Source organism: Danio rerio, chromosome 6, assembly GCF_049306965.1.
Source record: "Danio rerio strain Tuebingen ecotype United States chromosome 6, GRCz12tu, whole genome shotgun sequence".
Taxonomy (NCBI): domain Eukaryota; kingdom Metazoa; phylum Chordata; class Actinopteri; order Cypriniformes; family Danionidae; genus Danio; species Danio rerio.
Genome location: NC_133181.1, coordinates 1645001 through 1664455, shown reverse-complemented (window position 1 = coordinate 1664455; position 19455 = coordinate 1645001). Strand labels below are relative to the sequence as shown.

Here is a 19455-nt window from a genome sequence, read left to right as displayed (position 1 = left end):
CAAATAAATAAACCCCTTTTGTGATATTTTGGCATAAAAAGCGCTGTTATTTGTCATGAACATTTTTTAAATGCATTTTTACAGTGGCCATGAAGCAAAAACATGATGCAATTTAATGATTCAATTATTATTGAATTTCCACATAAAAAAATACAATCGGTGTTTCATTATAAATGCACATATTTTTATTTCTTGCTTATGCTGATTAATTTTAGACATGTTCAATCAGTCACATTTACAAAAACTAAAATAAAAAATAACATAAATAAATCAAATGTAAAAGTTGCACATCAGTGAACTGGTGAATCAGTGTCTTTATCCAACCAGCAGGAAATGAAGCACACTTAATATCCCTTTGGTTATATTTTTGCATATATTATATTGTCTTTTTCATATATTAAATGCATTTTTTACAGTGTGCTTGAGACAAGATCATAATGCAATTAAATTATTTGTTTATTATTTTAATTTAAACATTGAAAAATGTAAAAAAAAAACAAACAAACATATTTTTTTATTTATTACTTTTAATGAATAATTTTAGACATGTCCATTCAGTCATAATTAATAAATAAATAAAAATGTAAATCTTTATATTTTTTATTCATTTATTTAACTGATTGATTAATTTTAGACACGTCCATTTAGTCACAATAAAAAAACAACAACAACAAATCAATAAATCAAATGTAAAAGTTGCACAGCAGTAAACTGAATCAGTGTCTTTATCCAACCAGCGGGAAACGAAGCACACTTAACATCCCTTCACTTCAATAAATCAAATAAATAAATGCGGCGGATGAATGAGAGCTATTTTAGCGTCCTCCTCTCTTTTTGTTGGCTGAATGTAGTGAGCTGTATTTATGGTCCATTTGAAGGAGGCTTTGAGGAATGGTGAGATGTGAATGTAGGTGACAGACGCCGGTGGCCGCCGTGGCACTAATAGCGCCTGCTAATAGAGCTAAAATGTGACGTATTCACTTTAACTGAAACCTTGCTGTCAGATTAGCCGTGACTCCACACAACCTCCTCTATTAATGTGACACTCGGAACTAATGCATTCCTGCGGAGGAGAAGATAAAGGCCGAGGAACAGAGCGATTGTTTGTGTGCGAGAAATGGAGCGTTCGCTGAGCTGAGCGATATCACGTTAACCTGTTTGTGGAAATCAGCTCTGGGTGGCTTTTGTTGGGGTTTATTTATGTGCAATCACACGGCCCGGGCACGAGTGTGTTATCGAGAGAGAGAGAGAGAGAGAGAGAGAGAGAGAGAGAGAGAGAGAGAGAGGATGCTCTTTGTTGCCTGCATCTTAAATGCATTTGTGAAAACACACTCACATATGCACGCATATACACACATACACACACATGCACATACACATACACACACAGGCACACACTCATGCATATACACACACATGCACGCACGCACACAAACGCATGCATGCACACATACACACACAGACTTACACATGCACACACAGAGACACACATGCATATACAGACAAATACACAAACGCACACACATGCACATGTATGCACACACATCCACACATATTTACGCACAAATGCACACAAACATATATATGCACAAACGCACACACAAATACATGCATACACACACATACGCACAAATGCACACACGCACACACACACACACACATGCATATATACACACACACATATATGCACACACAAATGCACATGCAAATGCACACACATGCACATGTGTGCACACACACACACACACCTACATACGCACACAAACACACACACATATACAGACAAATACACAAACGCACACACATGCACATGTATGCACACACATCCACACATATTTACGCACAAATGCACACAAACATATATATGCACAAACGCACACACAAACACATGCATACACACACATACGCACAAATGCACACACGCACACACACACATGCATATATACACACACACATATATTCACAGACAAATGCACATGCAAATGCACACACATGCACATGTGTGCACACACACACACACACCTACATACGCACACAAACACACACGCATATATACGCGCAAAAACACACATGCACACAAACATATATATGCACAAATGCACACACAAACACAAGCATCAACACACACACATACGCACAAAAGCACATACGCACACACACACACACACATGCATACATACACACATGCACATGTACACACACACATATATATATGCACACACACATGCACATGTATGCACACACACACACACACACATTTACGCGCAAACACACATATGCACACAAACACAAATACGCGCAAACACACACATGCACACAAACAAACACACACACACACAAACACATCCATTTATACACACACACACACACAAACACACACACACACATGCATACACACACACACATGCACACACAGGCACAGGCACACACACACACACACACATACGCGCAAACACACACATGCACACAAACACACACACACAAACACATCCATTTATACACACGCACACACAAACACACATGCATACACACACACACACACACACACACACACACACATGCACACACAGGCACATGCACACACAAACACAAACACATGCACACACACATGCATACACAAACACACACGCACAGGCACACACATACACACACACAAACACATGCACACACACATGCATACACAAACACACACGCACAGGCACACACATACACACACACAAACACATGCACACACACATGCATACACAAACACACACGCAAAGGCACACACATACACACACACACACACACACACACACGTACGCTGATGTACATACTTGTATGCACAAACACAGATGCACATGCACACACACAGGGACACACATGCATATACAGACACATAAACATACAAACTCACACACATGCACATGTACGCACAAACACACACACACACACACATGCATATACAGACACATGCAAATGTACACACACACATGTATACAAGCACACACGTGCATAAAAAACATGCACACATATACGCACACACACTATTTAAACTAAATCATAGCGAAAATTTGCATAAATTTCAACAAATAATTACCATAATTCTAATAAATTACAACAATAATAATGCAATAAACAAAATCATAATTATCTTTTTTAAAATCTAAAATAAAAGTCTGCATGCATCTGAAAAGTTTAAACTCAAAGTAAAAGCTTTTCCTGCAGCGTGAACGGGGGAGTAATTGTGCGGACGCGGAGGCAGATGTGTCCAGATGTGTGTTGTTGATGGAGTCTCTGTGTGTCTCTGATGGATTCTGAGCATCAGCTCCTGTTTAACCTGCGGTTCCTCCTGAGCAAACGCACACATTAGAGCTCATTACTGCACATATGTTCACGCACACACACATGCACGCACACACACACACACACACACACACACACACACACACACACACACACACCTGTGCTCATTAATACTGAAAACACCTGCTATTTGGACAGTATAGTGGAGCTCAAGGCTGAAGCAGAGTAGCTGAAGTAAAATGTTTAATTGCATTTACTCAATGTTATAATTACATTTATACAGTTTTTATGTCAAAAATTTGACTAATTATAAGACATTTTTATTTTTTTTATCATTTTATCAATAATTCTGAAACAGACGTTTCTTTAATGTGACAAACAGCCATGAAAACTAGCTGGAATAAAACTTACTTATTTATTTAATTGTAATAAAATATGTAATTTAATTTAATTGCCATTTTTATTGCAATAAAATATTCAATTTAATTGCAATAAAATGTCAAATTTAATTGTAATAAAATATTTAATTTAATTTAATTGCAGTAAAACATTTAATAGCAATAACATATTTAATTTAATTGCAAAAAAAACCTTAATTTAACTTAGTTGCAATCAAAAATTAAGTTAACTTAATTGCAATAAATATATGCATTTAATTGCAATAAAAAATTTAATTTCATTTGCTTATATTAAAATATTTAAATTATCTTAACTGCAATAAAAATTTTATTTAATTGCAATAAGTTTTAATTTAATTGCAATAAAACATTTATTTAAATTGCAAAAATTATTTAATTTAATTGCAATAAAATATTTAATTTAATTGAAATAAAAAATAATTCAACTTAACTGCTACAAAATATTTAGTTAAATTGCAATAAAAATTATGCAATTATAATAAAATATTTAATAGCAACAAAAACTTTATTTAATAAAAAAAAATATTTAATAGCTTAAATTACTTAATTTAATAGCAATATAAAATTTAATTGAATTTATTTGCAATAAAAAATAATTCAACTTAACTGCAACACAATATTTAGTTTAATTGCAACAAAAAAATATTCAACATTTATTTAAAAATTTACAATGACTGAACAGTGGTATGGGTGCATGTCATCATATCCAATAATATAGCCATCTATTATACAAATATCAATCGGCAAGTAATTTAAGTCTTTTGCGAAGGGTAAAATTAACAACATCAACAAAAAATGAATAAATAAATAAAATAAAAATTGATGCATTCTCCAAAACCCCCCAAAGAGGATTCCAGATATGCCAGAAATCATCAGATTTCTGACGCAAGTCATGAGTCGGTTTTTCTAAGGGTACTGTAGGAAAATGGCAATCCGATTTATCCACATATTGAATGAAGGAATGTTAGGATAGGAGCACAAATAAAATATTTCATTAAATCACAATAAAATATTTAATTTAATTGTAATATTTAATTTAATTCAATTATTTTTATCATTTGACTTTCCACCACCAGAAATCCCTCTCTTTTCCAATTTCTTAAAAGCAAAACATATATCAAATAGCCCCATACGGTATAATCAGCATGCAAACTTTCCTGACAGCTTGCTTCATAAAGCCTCCAGAGCAGGCCTGCAAAAGTACTCCGACAGACACATAAATAAATAAATAAATATATAAAGTTAAGCAGCCAAAGCGCTTGTGCATTAAGGAAAGCTCCATACAGCGGCCTGCGATCAGAGGTGCAGGAATATTATATACGTGTGTGATGTGATTGGACAGGATTTGTGTCCGTCAGGCTGTCGTCCGCGACCCAACACAAGCCGACTGGGTCAAATCTGACTGTCAGCGATTCCCATATTAAATATTACAGCTGCCATTGTTCACAGGACTCCTGCTAAGAAAGCTTAAGCCTCTTGACTTATGAATTTATAAAGTGTTTAAAGCACTGAAGAGATTCTGACCGTAATCTTTAATAGGTCTGTGAGACAGGTAGAGCGATAACTGTACCGAATTAAAGCCATTGTTGAGGAGAAGAAAAGAAGCTCAAGACTTTCTCTCACTCTCTTTTCTCTCTCTCTTTTTCTCTCAAGTTTTAAAGCATTTCCAAAGCATTTTAACTATGGAGAATATGAAATATACTGTACTTACATCATCAAAATAATAAAACATACATAAATGATAAATAAATGACCTAAACAATAGTGGACTAATGCCATTTTGAATGTAATTTTAGAAAGCACTGATTTATTTTTAGATTTATTGTGAAAAAAGAGCTCTTCAAATAAACTTAAGTTTAATATTAATATTCTCTCTCTCTCTCTATCTTAAGTTCAAGTTGCTTAATTTACAGTATTTCCAAAGTATTTACTATAGAATATGGAATATAGTGTATTTACATAATCAAAATAATAAAATATACAATAAACGAGAAATAAATGACCTAAATAATGGTGGATTCAAATCATTTTGATTGTAATTTAATAATGCATGCAATTTATATGAAATGTATTGTAAACAAAGAGCTCTACAAATACACTTAAATTAAATAATTAATTTATGCAAAAAATTAATTAATTTATTCAAATAAATTAAATATTAATATTCTCTCTCTTTTAAGATCAAGCTGCTTAATTTATAGTATTTCCAAAGTATTTTTGCTATGTATTGAATATGGAATATACTGTATTTACTTCATCAAAATAATAAAATGTACAATAAATGAGAAATAAATGACAGAAATAAATTAAATAAAAATAAATAAATTGCGGACATATTTTTGATGTAATAATAATAATAATAATAATAATAATTAAAATAATAGTAATTCATTCATTTACTTGTCGGCTTAGTCCCTTTATTAATCCGAGTTCGCCACAGCGGAATGAACCTCCAACTTATCCAGCACGTGATTTTGCAGCGGATGCCCTTCCAGCCACAACCCCTCACTGGGAAAAATAATAATAATAATAATAATAATAATAATAATAATGTGCAATATTTATTGAATTTATTGTGAAAAGCACTTTACAAATAAGCTTAAATATTGATAATCTCTCTCAAGCTCAATTTGCTTTAGTAGCATTACTTTTATTTTACAGTATCCCAAAGCATTTTCACAATGTCTAAAATAAACTGTACTTACATCATAAAAACAATAAAATATACAATAAATAAGAAATAAATTACTTAAATAAATTAAATAAAAACTAAATAAATCGTGAATTTTTATAATTTTGATGTAATAATATTTATTCATTTTTTTCGGCTCATTCCCTTAATTAATCCGGGGTCGCCACAGCGGAATGAACCGCCAACTTATTCAGCATATGTTTAACGCAACCCATCACTGGGACACATCCATACACACTTATTCGCACTCATACACTACTGTCAATTTTAGCTTACCCAATTCACCTGTATCACATGTTTGGATTGTGGGGGAAACCGGAACACCCGGAGGAAACCCACGCCAACACAGGAAATTCCAACTGACCCAGCCGAGACTTGAACCAGTGACCCTCTTGCTGTGAGGTGCTTTTGCTACTGACTGTGGCACGGGTTCGCCCGATTTTTGATGTAATAATAATAATAATAATAATAATAATAATAATAATAAAAAATATTAATAATAATAATAAAAATGATAATAATAATAATAAAAATAAAAATAAAGTGCATTAAATGAGAAATAAATCACATAAATAATAGTGTATTCATATGATTTTGATAATTTAATAATGTGCATATTTTTGTGAATATATTTTCATTTGGTGCACAAATGTTTCTGTAAAAAAAAAAAAAAAAATATATATATATATATATATATATATATACATATATATATATATTAATAGATATAATAATAAAATAATAATAATAATAATGAGTGAAAATAATAATAATAATAATAATAATAATAATAATAATAAATAGAACGATATAATAAAACAATAATAATAATGAGTGAAAGTAATAATAATAATATTAATAAACATTTTAGGATAAAAAATAATAATAATGACCAGTATATTTAATACTCAACATTTTTTTAATTAATTTATTACAACTCAGTGTGTGTGTGTGTGTGTGTGTGTGTGTGTGTGTGTGTGTGTGTGTGTGTGTGTGTGTGTGTGTGTGTGTGTATGTTCTTTTGGTCCAGCTCTCGCCCAGAGATCAGCCTCCTCTGCCAGCGTCTCTAAAGCACAGATTATTTCAGCAGTTTTGTCTGCAGTGCCAATTGGATTAAAGCGCTGCGTCCCGAGCCTCACGCTGCCATGTTTGACAGCAAACACACACATCATCACACACACACATTTACAGCATTTGAAGAGACCTGTCAGATGATCAACTCTGCTCCATTGACCAGAACCAACAGGATCTCCTGAAATCTGGAGGTCAAACGGCACAATTCAGACCCACACTGAGCAGAGCCTTTCAGTTCTTCTCTTTTCACTTTTCTATGCAGACTTGAGGTAAATAATAAAATCTCTCAGAAATTAGTGAAGTTTAATTTTAAACTAATTTCAATAAATACGTCCCGGGAGGTTTGTATTTTCGCAGTTTTTGTTTTCTAGAATCCGCGAGAGGCCGCTGTGTGCACTTTTTCGTGTCTCGAATGTCTCTCGTGAGAGCAGATCGCGCCCGCGCTGTTCTCGCGTGAATCCACCAGAGGCCGCTGTTTGACTAACTGAATGATTGACTGTGCGATCGGCCAATCGGCTGACCCACTCTCCCCCTTCCCTAAACCCAACCAGTTTTACAGATTGACCCGCCCGCCCGCTCACTTCCCTAAACCCGAGCAACAATTTAGAAAAGCCGTCTAGAAAAAGAAAAGCCCTCGTCTGTTTTTTTCACCACGTTTTCGGATTTTACCACGTTCTCACACTGTTATAAACTCTTATTTTTTGGATTCTGTTTTCGTCTTACCTGATTTCTGGTACCGCTCTTCCCTGGACTCGAACCTGCTCGCTGTGGTCAACTCCTCCTCTCTGCATCTGAAGTCCGCCGATGCACACGATGAGCTGACTGGACAAACTGATTGCAGCGGGAAAGTCCTCCACACGGAGGTAAGCGGTCACCCGGTAAGCGCGAAGGGAAACAGCGTTATACCGCCCGTAGCGTTCGCTTAAAAAAATGAAATGCAGCCATACGTAACTCCCGGGACGTAATTCGAGGTCTCCAGAAACGTCCACGGGACTACGTTTTCAGAATGAGCTTGGCTTGGGTATTTCTGTGCGGCATTTGATGTTCTCCCATGTCCGCGTGGGTTTCCCGGGGTTCCCCGGTTTCCTCCCACCATCCAAATATGCTCAATATTATCGATAAAATAAGCCTAAATCTCTTTTCATTGTCTTACTCTGAGGAAGTTCACCTTGGCCACATCAGTAGGGGAGTTTGAGATCGACCTGAGCTCACCCTGCGAAAGAGAGCACCCCTGGGCCCGAGGATCCCATGAGCTCAGGGCTCTCTCCCGGGACAACATGCCAAACAAGCTACGTATAAATCATGAGCTAAGTGTGAACTGTTGTAAGGTACTTTATTGAGTAACAGAACTTTTTGCTGAGCAGAAGAGACGACTTTTATAGACACAATAAAACGGCAAACTTCTGAGGCTTGTTTTGGAGATGCTCAGCACTAAAGTTCATCTGTGTGTGTGTGTGTGTGTGTGTGTGTGTGTGTGTGTGTGTGTGTTTTACACTCATTTACAGTGACAGCCGCTGTTCAGTGTTTCGTGTGGATTGGCCCACAGTGCTGCAGTGTATAGTATGTGTGTGTGTGTGTAGTATATGTGTGTGTGTGTGTGTGTTGTGCTCGTCAGGCTTTACTCTGGGACAGAAGGTGGAGGAAATGTTAAATTAATGAGCCCGTGCCAACTCGCTGCAAATGAAACGTGTAAATACATTGATCTTTTTCTCTCCTCTTTTCTTTTCTTCCCTCCTCTCGTCTTTCGCTCCCTCCCTCTCTATACTTCAAGCTAATGGCGTCTCGGTGTGTGTTTTTTTCAGATCGCAGCGGAAGGAAAACCTGTTCTGGAGTTGTCGGTCACAGCGTCTGCGTAAACAGCGCTCGCTCTCTCATCAGCCGGGCGTCTCTCCCCGGGCTACGGCAGATTTTTCATTTAGCTAAAAGCGCGGCGAGAGGTCTATGAGAATGATAATCCTGGCACGGGCCGCAGCTGGTATTTTCCCGCCGCAGATGATTAGTGGAATGTTCTCCATTCGACCTGGAGAAATTCTCGCAGTGGGAAGTTAACATCCGCTTAACTGTCTGTAGAGCTGCTGCGCTGGTTTCATCACTCGCCATCTGACGCGCTCACAAACACACACACACACGTGCGTGAGAGAGAGAGAGAGAGAGAGAGAGAGAGTTAGATGGATAGAATAAGATAGGTAAAGTTAATGGATAAAGAGAGAGAGAGAGATGGAGAAAGAGTTAGACTGATCATCTAAGATAGGTAGATAGAGTTAGATGGATAGAAAAAGAGAGAGAGACTGATGGATAGATTAAGTAGATAGAGCTACATAGAAAGAGAGAGATGCATAAAAAAGATGTAAATGATAGAATGATGAAATGAATAGAAAGAGAGAGGGATTGATGAAATAAAGTTAGATGGAGAGAGAGAGAGAGAGAGAGAAAGAGGGATGGACAGAAAAAGTAGATAGAGATGAATAGAAAAGGATAGAGTGACATGGATAGAAAGAGAGAGAGATGGATAGAAAGAGAGAGGGATGGATAGAATAAAGTTAGATGGATAAAGAGAGAGGGATGGACAGAAAAGTAGATAGATTTGGATAAAAAGAGAGAGAGAGATGGAAAGAAAATGATAGAGTGAGATGTGTAGAAAGAGAGAGGGATGAATAGAATAAGTGAATAGAGTTGGATAGAAAGAGAGAGAGATGGATAGAAAAAGATAGAGTGAGATGAATAGAAAGAGAGAGGGATGAGTAGAATAGGTAAATAGAGTTGGATAGAAAGAGAGAGATTGACGGATAGAAAAAGATAGTTGGATGGATAGAAAGAGAGATGGATAGAAAAAAGTTAGATGGATAGAGGGAGTGAGGGATGAACAGAAAAAGTAGATAGAGAAAGAGAGAGAGATGGATAGAAAAAAGATAGAGTGAGATGGATAGAAAGAGAGAGGGATGGATAGAAAAAATAGAGTGATATGGATAGAAAGAGAGAGAGATGGATAGAAAAAATAGAGTGAGATGGATAAAAAGAGAGAGGGATGGATAGAATAAAGTTAGATGGATAAAGAGAGAGGGATGGATAGAATAAAGTTAGATGGATAAAGAGAGAGGGATGGACAGAAAAGTAGATAGATTTGGATAAAAAGAGAGAGAGAGATGGAAAGAAAACAATAGAGTAAGATGTGTAGAAAGAGAGAGGGATGGATAGAATAAGTGAATAGAGTTGGAAAGAAAGAGAGAGATTGATGGATAAAAAAAGATAGAGTGAGATGGACAGAAAGAGAGATAGATAGAATAAAGTTAGATGGATAGAGGGAGTGAGGGATGGACAGAAAAAGTAGATAGAGAAAGAGAGAGAGAGAGATGGATAGAAAAAAGATAGAGCGAGATGGATAGAGAGAGAGAGGGATGGATAGAATAAGTACATAGAGTTGGATAGAAAGAGAGAGTGAGATGATAGAAAAAGAGACGGATGGGTAGAATAAGTGAATAGAGTTGGATAGAACAAGAAAGAGATGAATGATAGAATATATGATAGAATATGTGAATAGGGTTGATAGTAAGAGAGAGAGATGGATAGAAAAAATAGAGTGAGATGATAGAAAGAGAGAGGGATGACAGAATAAGACAGATAGAGTTAGATATGTAGAGAGAGGGATGAATAAAAGGAGATTAGAATCAGAGTCAGATGGCTGGAAAGAGAGAGAGAGTTAGATGAATAGAGTGAGAGAAAGAGAGAGAATAAAGTGCCATGCCATCTCAATTGGATTCAGGTCAGGACTTTGACTAGACCAGGACTTCTGACTACTATGTATGCATTGTAAATTTACAATATATCTTTCTTTGTGTGTGTGTGTGTGTGTGTGTGTGTGTGTGTGTGTGTGTGTGTGTGTGTGTGTGTAAATATACATTAAAGTCAGAATTATTAGCCCCCTTTGATAATTGTTAAACCATCGTTATACAATAGCTTGCCTAATTACCCTAACCTGCCTAGTTACCCTAATTACCCTAGTGAAGCCTTTAAATGTCACTTTAAGCTGTATAGAAGTGTCTTGAAGAATATCTAGTCTAATATTATTTACTGTCATCATGATAAATTAATGCATTGCTAATTGTGATGCTATTAGATGCAGTTATATTTTATAGTATATATATTTTTAAAATATAAAAACTTATAAATGCAATACATACAATAAAACTAACGAATAAACTAAAGAATAACATTAAAATAACTGTGTATTAATTATTATCATTTAGTAACTATAGTTAATAGTAGTTAAAGTAAAAATGTAAAATATGTTTAGGTTAAAAAGGACAAAAAAATTTCCTAGCAACACTTTCATTTCAATTGATGCAAATCAGTGCTATGCAGAATAAAAGCCCTAGTAAAATGAGCTCTACTGACTGATACTGTACACCTGTGATGCTAAACATTATATATGGCTCAGGCTTACACTCATTCTGTGTGTGTGTGTGTGTGTGTGTGTGTGTGTGTGTGTGTGTGTGTGCAGGTGCTGAATTCCCTCAGTTGGAATTAAGCAGTGGGTCTGACAGCAGGTTTATCTGCCGTGTTGGACAGGTTTAAACATTCATTAAGGGCTGGCTTTAATTCTCCAGAGAAGGTGTAAAATCTCTGGAGCAGGTGTAACGTGCGTCCCACAGGATCTGAGCACGATTATTTCAGCTCGGCTTTGCCTGACAGAAAATTGAATAAAAAGCTGTTTCCTCCACCTTCCCTTTGACTGAGCAGACAAATATCAGCTCATTCACACACTCTCAGGTGCTCAGATTACACACACACACATGCGCATACACACACACACACACGGATGGATACAATAATATAGTTTGAAGGATAGAAAAAGACACACACAAGCTGAATCAAGTTAAGCCTATGAGTCCATTGAACTTAATTTATGTTAAACTGACTTAAAACAGCTTGCATAAACGTATAAAATTAAGTTAGAACATGATTAACTTAGTTTAATGAGTTACAATGAACATGAAAACATGAGCTGTCATGACTAATTGATCGAATAATTTTTTACAGTGCTCACACATAGAAAAAGGGATGAATAAAATAAGATAGAGTTTAAAATATACATTATGGTATAAAGTTTAGAATTAAAATTAAATTAAAAAATACATTAAAAATGTATTAAAATACCATTAATTAATAACTCAAATTAAGTGATTATTATGTTTAAAAAATTATTACACACTAAGTGTTTTTTTACAAAGACTTTCGATGAGGATCATAACAAAATAAAACAAAACAAAAAAGCAAAAAATAAAATCAGAAAAAATTATTAAATTAAATAAATGTAAAAAACAAATTTTGAAACACAATCAATTATAAAATAATAAAAAAACAAATAACAAAAAATAAAATATTTTTAAATTAAATTAAATTAATTATTTAAAAACAAATAACAAAAATAATAAAATACTTAAAAAAATAAATTTTAATTTAAAAAACAAATAACATAAAATTTTAAATAAAATAAATATAAAATAAAATAATAAAAAACAAAAAAAACAAATAACAAAAAAATTAACTTAATTAATTAAAAAAACAAATAACAAAATGTTATAAAAATAAATAATAAAAAATATTTTAAAAACATTTAAAAAACAAATAATAATAATAATAATAATGACAATAAAAATAATAATAAAATTAATTTAAATAAATATAAAATAAAATAATAAAAAACAAATAAAAATGTAATAAATATTTAAAAAATTATAAAATACAATTATTTTAAAAACAAATAACCAAAAATAATAATAAATATTTTAAAAATAATAATAAAATAAAAATCGACGAGTGCAAACAATAATTAAATTATGTAAAAAAAAAAATAAAAACATAAAAAAAAATTGATAAGTTAAAAGATAAAGCATTTTCTGATAGAAACTTTTACTAAATGTTTTTTTTTTTAATCTGGTGCACCACAAAACTACATCATGCTTAGTGCAAAGAAACCATTCGCAAACAGAAAATCTCTTACAAAATGCTTTTAATCAGAAAGTAAAAAGAATATAAAAGTCCAAAACATTTTCTATTAGATAAAATACACCAAATGCTTTTATTCAGAGCAAAATAAATATAAAAAAGTGCAAAAAAGTATAATTTGCTTAGTAGAAGAACAAAACATTTGCTATTGGATAAAATTCCCCAAATGCTTTTATTCAGAAAGCAAAGTGCAACGCAAAGACGGATCATTTTCATCGCACTCAGCACGCTGCAGCATTTCAGCCTTCTAATGGCTGCATTTTGCAAGATATTTCTCTGATTGTGTGTGTGAGAGAGCTGCTCTTCTTTCTGGACTTGCTGAGTAAAAGATGACAGAACGTTTGTGTTTGTGTGACTGCTGTAAGATCAGGTTTGTGAGCACGAGTAAAGCAGTGGTGTTATTTTGCAGATGAGATTTACAGTGAGCTGCTGGAGTTCAGTCGTCCGTCACTGAATCACTCACTTCTGTAGCCTGAGGTCAGAGAGCAGATGCACAATCAACCCAGAGCTCATCTGTGTGTGTGTGTGTGTGTGTGTGTGTGTGTGTGTGTGTGTGTGTGTGTGTGTGTGTGTAACAGATGAGATCACAACTTACTACAAGACGCATCTGCTTTGTTCAGAAATGAACTGAAAGAAACAGTAGTTTTCAGCAGCGTGACAATACTTCTAGCTTTAAAGTTCCTGTGAATCTATATGTGTAGATATTAGTATCAGTCTTAAAGTCCACATGAAATCAAAATGTACTCTTCTTATTTTTATGTGCATACAGTAGTGCTTGTTTTAAACAGAGCATCTGTGTAAATCTGTGAAATGAATCTGCTCTCATAATCTTTATTCAAATATCACAACCTTCCCTCTCACTTTCAGAATGACACAATGCCTTTATCAGGACATTAGGGCGGAGCCATCATTCATTTAGGGAGGGGCTACCTGTGCTTTAGGGAGGGGCTATTATACATTTAGGGAGGGGCTATCTGTCCTTAGAGAGGAACAACTATTCATTTAGGGCGGGACTATCTGTCCTTTAGGGAGGGGCTGTCTGTCCTTTAGGAAGGGGCTATTATTCATTTAGGGAGGGGCTATCTGTCTTTTAGGGAGGGGCTACTATTCATTTAGGGAGGGGCTATCTGTGCCATAGGGAGGGGCTATTATTCATTTAGGGCGAGACTATCTGTCCTTTAGGGAGGGGCTATTGTTCATTTAGGGAGGGGCTATCTGTCTTTTAGGGAGGGGCTATTATTCATTTAGGGTGGGACTATCTGTCCTTTAGAGAGGGGCTATTATTAATTTAGGGTGGGCCTATCTATCTTTTAGGGAGGGGCTAATATTTATTTAGGGAGGGGTTATCTGTCCTTTAGGGAGGAGCTATTATTTATTTAGGGTGGGACTATCTGTCCTTTAGGGAGGAGCTATTATTAATTTAGGGTGGGACTATCTATCTTTTAGGGAGGAGCTATTATTAATTTAGGGTGGGACTATCTGTCCTTTAGGGAGGGGCTAATATTTATTTAGGGAGGGGTTATCTGTCCTTTAGGCAGAAGCTATTATTTATTTAGGGTGGGACTATCTGTCCTTTAGGGAGGAGCTATTATTAATTTAGGGTGGGACTATCTGTCCTTTAGGGATGGGCTATTTGTCATTTTGGTAGGGGCTATTATTTACTTAGGGAGGGGTTATCTGTTCTTTAGGGAGGGACCATTATTTATTTATAGCGGGGCTATCGGTCATTTAGGGTGAGGATATCACGCATTTAGGGTGGGGTTTTCTGTCTATTAAGGTGGGGATATCAGTCCTTTAGTGGGGGGCTATTATTAATTTAGGGAGGGGCTATCAGCCCTTTAGGTCAAGACTATAATTTATTTAAGGCAGGGCCATCTGTCCTTTAAGGTGAAGCTATCATTAATTTAGGGCGGGGCTACCTGTCCTTTAGGGAGGGGCTATTATTCATTAAGGGAGGGGCTATCTGTCCTTTAAGGTGAAGCTATCATTCATTTAGTGTGGTGTTATCAGTCCTTTAGGGTGGAGCTATCATTCATTTAGGGCGGGGCTATCAGTCCTTTAGGGCGGGGCTATCTGTCCTTTAGAATGCAGCTATCATCCATTTACAGCATGGTTATCAATCTAGTAGGGTGGGGCTATCATTTAATTACCATGGGGCTATCGGTCAATTAGGGCAGAGCTATCATTAATTTAGCGTGGGGCTATCAGTGCTTTAGGGTAAAGCTATCAATCATTTAGGGCGTGGCTATCGGTCCACTAGAGCGTAGCTATCATTCATTTACTATTGAACTATTAGTCCAATAGGGCGGGGCTATCATTCATTTAGGGTAGAGCTATTGGTCCATTAGGGCAGGGCTATGAGTCCTTTAGGGTGGAGCTATCATTCATTAACGGGGGGTTATGAGTCCTTTAGGGCGGAGCTATCATTAATTTAGGGTGGGGCTATGAGTCCTTTAGGGCGGAGCTATCACTGATTAGTGTAGAACTATCAATCATTCATTCATTTTCCTTCAGCTTAGTCCCTAAATTCATCAGGGGTCGCCACAGCAGAATGAACCACCAACTATTCCAGCATATGTTATACACAGTGGATACCCTTCCAGCTGCAACCCATCTCTGGGAAACACCCATACACACTCATACACACACACACATACATACACTACGGTCCATTTAGTTCATGAATTCCCCTATAGCGCATGTATTTGGACTGTGGGGGAAACCCATGCCAACACAGGGAGAACATGCAAACTCCACACAAAAACACCAACTGGCCAAGCCGAGACTTGAACTAGAAACCTTCTTGTTGTGAGGCCACAGCGCTAACCACTGAGCCACCGTGGCGCCGCTACATTTACAATCTCATACGCAATTGTTTCAAGTTTGCCATTGAGTAAAAACTCCATCAGTTTTTCCCTCACAGAGGACTCGGATCGTCCTGACTAATCTTCAGAACTCGTACATTATTTCATTATTAACATTCTGCGGTCTGAAATCTCCTTCCAGGGTTTGAATCAACAGGAGCGATGCTTTAGTTAAAGGAGCTGTCGACTGGAGCTGAGAGCTGGATCTGACGAATGTAACCTGTAGGGATGTGTGATTTGAGGGAAGTGCTGTTCAAGTCAGAGTCTTTACAGTGAGATTACAGTCAGAGACAGACGCTGGATTCATCTCTGTGTGTGTGTGTGTGTGATCTGGCTCTGAGTTTTTCTCACCTACCAGGCAGATGAGTTTCTCGGTGGACCTGCCAGATCTTCACATGTTCTTCAAATCACTGCGGATTATTCCCTGAGCTAATACCTGTACAGGCCCAAATCCTGAAGGATGGGATTTACTGAACACAGGCAGCACTAATAATGTGACACACTAATCACCAGCGCTGTTAACTCTCATCAGCTCACACACACACAAGAGAGAGAGAGAGTGTGTGTGTGTGTGTGTGTGTGTAAGCTTACAACAGAAACCTGCTGAATGACAATGACAGAGGAGAGGAGGGGAAACACACACTCACATGAACAGACACACATGAACACACACACACACACACACACACACACACTCTCTCACATGAACACACACACACTTACAACCTGCTGAATGACAATGACAGAGGAGAGAAAGTGAAACACTCACATGAACACACACACACACACACACACACACACACACACACACAAGAAACAATCATAAGAACACACAGACTCTGACATGAACACACACACACACACACATACTCAAATGAACACACACTTATGTAAAAACACACTCACATGAACACGCTCACTCTCACATGAACACACACACACACACACACACACTTACAACCTGCTGAATGACAATGACAGAGCAGAGGAAGCGGAACACATTCACATGAACACACACACACACACACACACACACACAAAAGACATCATAAGAACACACAGACTCTGACATGAACACACACACACACACACATACTCAAATGAACACACACTTATATAAAAACACACTCCCATGAGCACGCTCACTCTCACATGAACACACACACTTGCATACACTCACACACACTTACACAAAGACACCCACACTCACATGCATACACTCTCACATGCACACACTCACACACACACAGACACACACTTTTGCACAAACACAAACTGAACTGAACACACACTTACATAAAATTACACACTCACATGAACATACACTCGGACACACTTGCATACACTCACACAAATGCAAACACACACACATGCATACATTACACACACACACACACACTCATAAACATGCACACATTAGCTGCATATATGTGTGTGCGAGCATGTGTGAGTGTATGCAAGTTTGTGTGTCTGCGCCTGTGTGTGTGTGTGCAAATGCCTCTGCGTGTATGTAAGTGTACTGCAAGAGTGTGCGTGTGTGTGTTTGCATGTGTGAGTCTGTGCAAGTCACTGTGTCAGTGTGTAAAAGAGAGTATTTGTGTTAGTGTGTGTGTGTGTGTTCAAGCGAGAGTGTATGTGTGTGTGTTCAAGTGAGAGTGTGTGTCTGTGTGTGTGTGTGTGTATGCAATTTTGTACGTGTTCAAGCGTTATTAAGTGTGTGCATGTGAGTGTTTGTGTGTGTATGTGTGTGTGTGTGCATGTATGTGTGCAAGCATGTGTGCATGTTCATAAATGAGTGTTGTGCATCCAAAGTGTGTGTGTGTGTGTGTGTGTTCAAGTGAGTGTGTGTGTGTGTGTGTATGCAATTTTGTACGTGTTCAAGCGTTATTAAGTGTGTGCATGTGAGTGTGTGTGTATGTGTGTGTGTGTGTGTGTGTGTGTGTGTGTGTGCATGTATGTGTGCAAGCATGTGTGCATGTTCATAAATGAGTGTTGTGCATCCAAAGTGTGTGTGTGTGTGTGTTCAAGTGAAAGTGTGTGTGTGTGTGTGTATGCAATTTTGTACGTGTTCAAGCGAGATTAAGTGTGTGTATGTGTGTGTGTGTGTGCTCATGTATGTGTGCAAGCATGTGTGCATGTTCATAAATGAGTGTTGTGCATCCAAAGTGAGTGTGTGTGTGTGTGTTCATGTGAGAGTGTGTGTGTGCATGTCAGGAGTGTTTGGTAAATGACCAGAACTTTAATTACTGTGACCCGTCATGCACCAGAGACTCAGATATGACACACACACACACACACACACACACACACACACACACACACACACACACACACACACACACACACACACACACACACACACACACACACACACAAAAAGCTATTTATGAATCCCGCTGTTATCTGGTTGTGTTGTGTGTGCATGTGTGTGTGTGCATGCGTGCATGTGTGTGTATCCCTCAGGTCTCGTGCGTCTCTTCAACCCGCTGTAATAAAACCTTTTAAGAATTCCTGTAAAGTGACCTCCTCTAATGACGGTCTTGAATTGATGAACACGGTGAGGAGAGCTGATGAATGTGCTGAAAGTCTGTAATTTAGACACACATATTCATCTCTCGCAGCGTCTTCAGGAGGAACGCTGAAGAAGAGGATTCAAGGAAATTGATGAAAGAAAGAAAAATGGAGGAACAAAAGAACGGCAGAGCGATCATCACCAGAGAGAATCTCTTCACTGCTTCAGTGTCAGAAACACACACCTGAAGACACTCGTTCAGCAGCGCACACGCTGATATTAGTGCCGGTTTAGTACAAAAAACTAGTGCTGTCTAAATTAGTGCGTTAACACATGAGATTAATTTGAAATATTTAACGGGTAAAAAAAATTTACACCATTGCAGTTTTTTTTTATGGATAAGTCCAAGGAAGCGCTTTTTGAAGGCGAGTTTCAGTATAAAATAATTAATGTGGCATTACCAGGCTCTCCAGAGTTTCATCTAGTTTTGTATGTTTCATTTTAAACTTTCGACTTCTGTTTTAATGGAATTTGATACCGCATGGCGAACGGAAAGTAAAACCTACGCATTTCGTGACTCGGTGGTCTTTTAAGGTAATCAAA

At 36.8% G+C, this 19455-nt stretch overlaps 1 long non-coding RNA gene across 6 annotated transcripts in view; it reads right to left on the bottom strand.

The window, feature by feature from the left end:
* LOC141386154 (uncharacterized) overlaps positions 1–19455 on the bottom strand; it is a 263034-nt gene that overhangs the window by 91832 nt on the left and 151747 nt on the right. The window contains exon 4 of one of the 6 annotated variants that reach the window (XR_012407497.1): positions 170–3331. The exons of the other annotated variants lie outside the window; for them this stretch is intronic. This is a non-coding gene — a long non-coding RNA (uncharacterized lncRNA). Of the gene's footprint in view, positions 1–169; positions 3332–19455 lie in introns of those variants that run through there. 6 annotated transcript variants of the gene reach the window in all.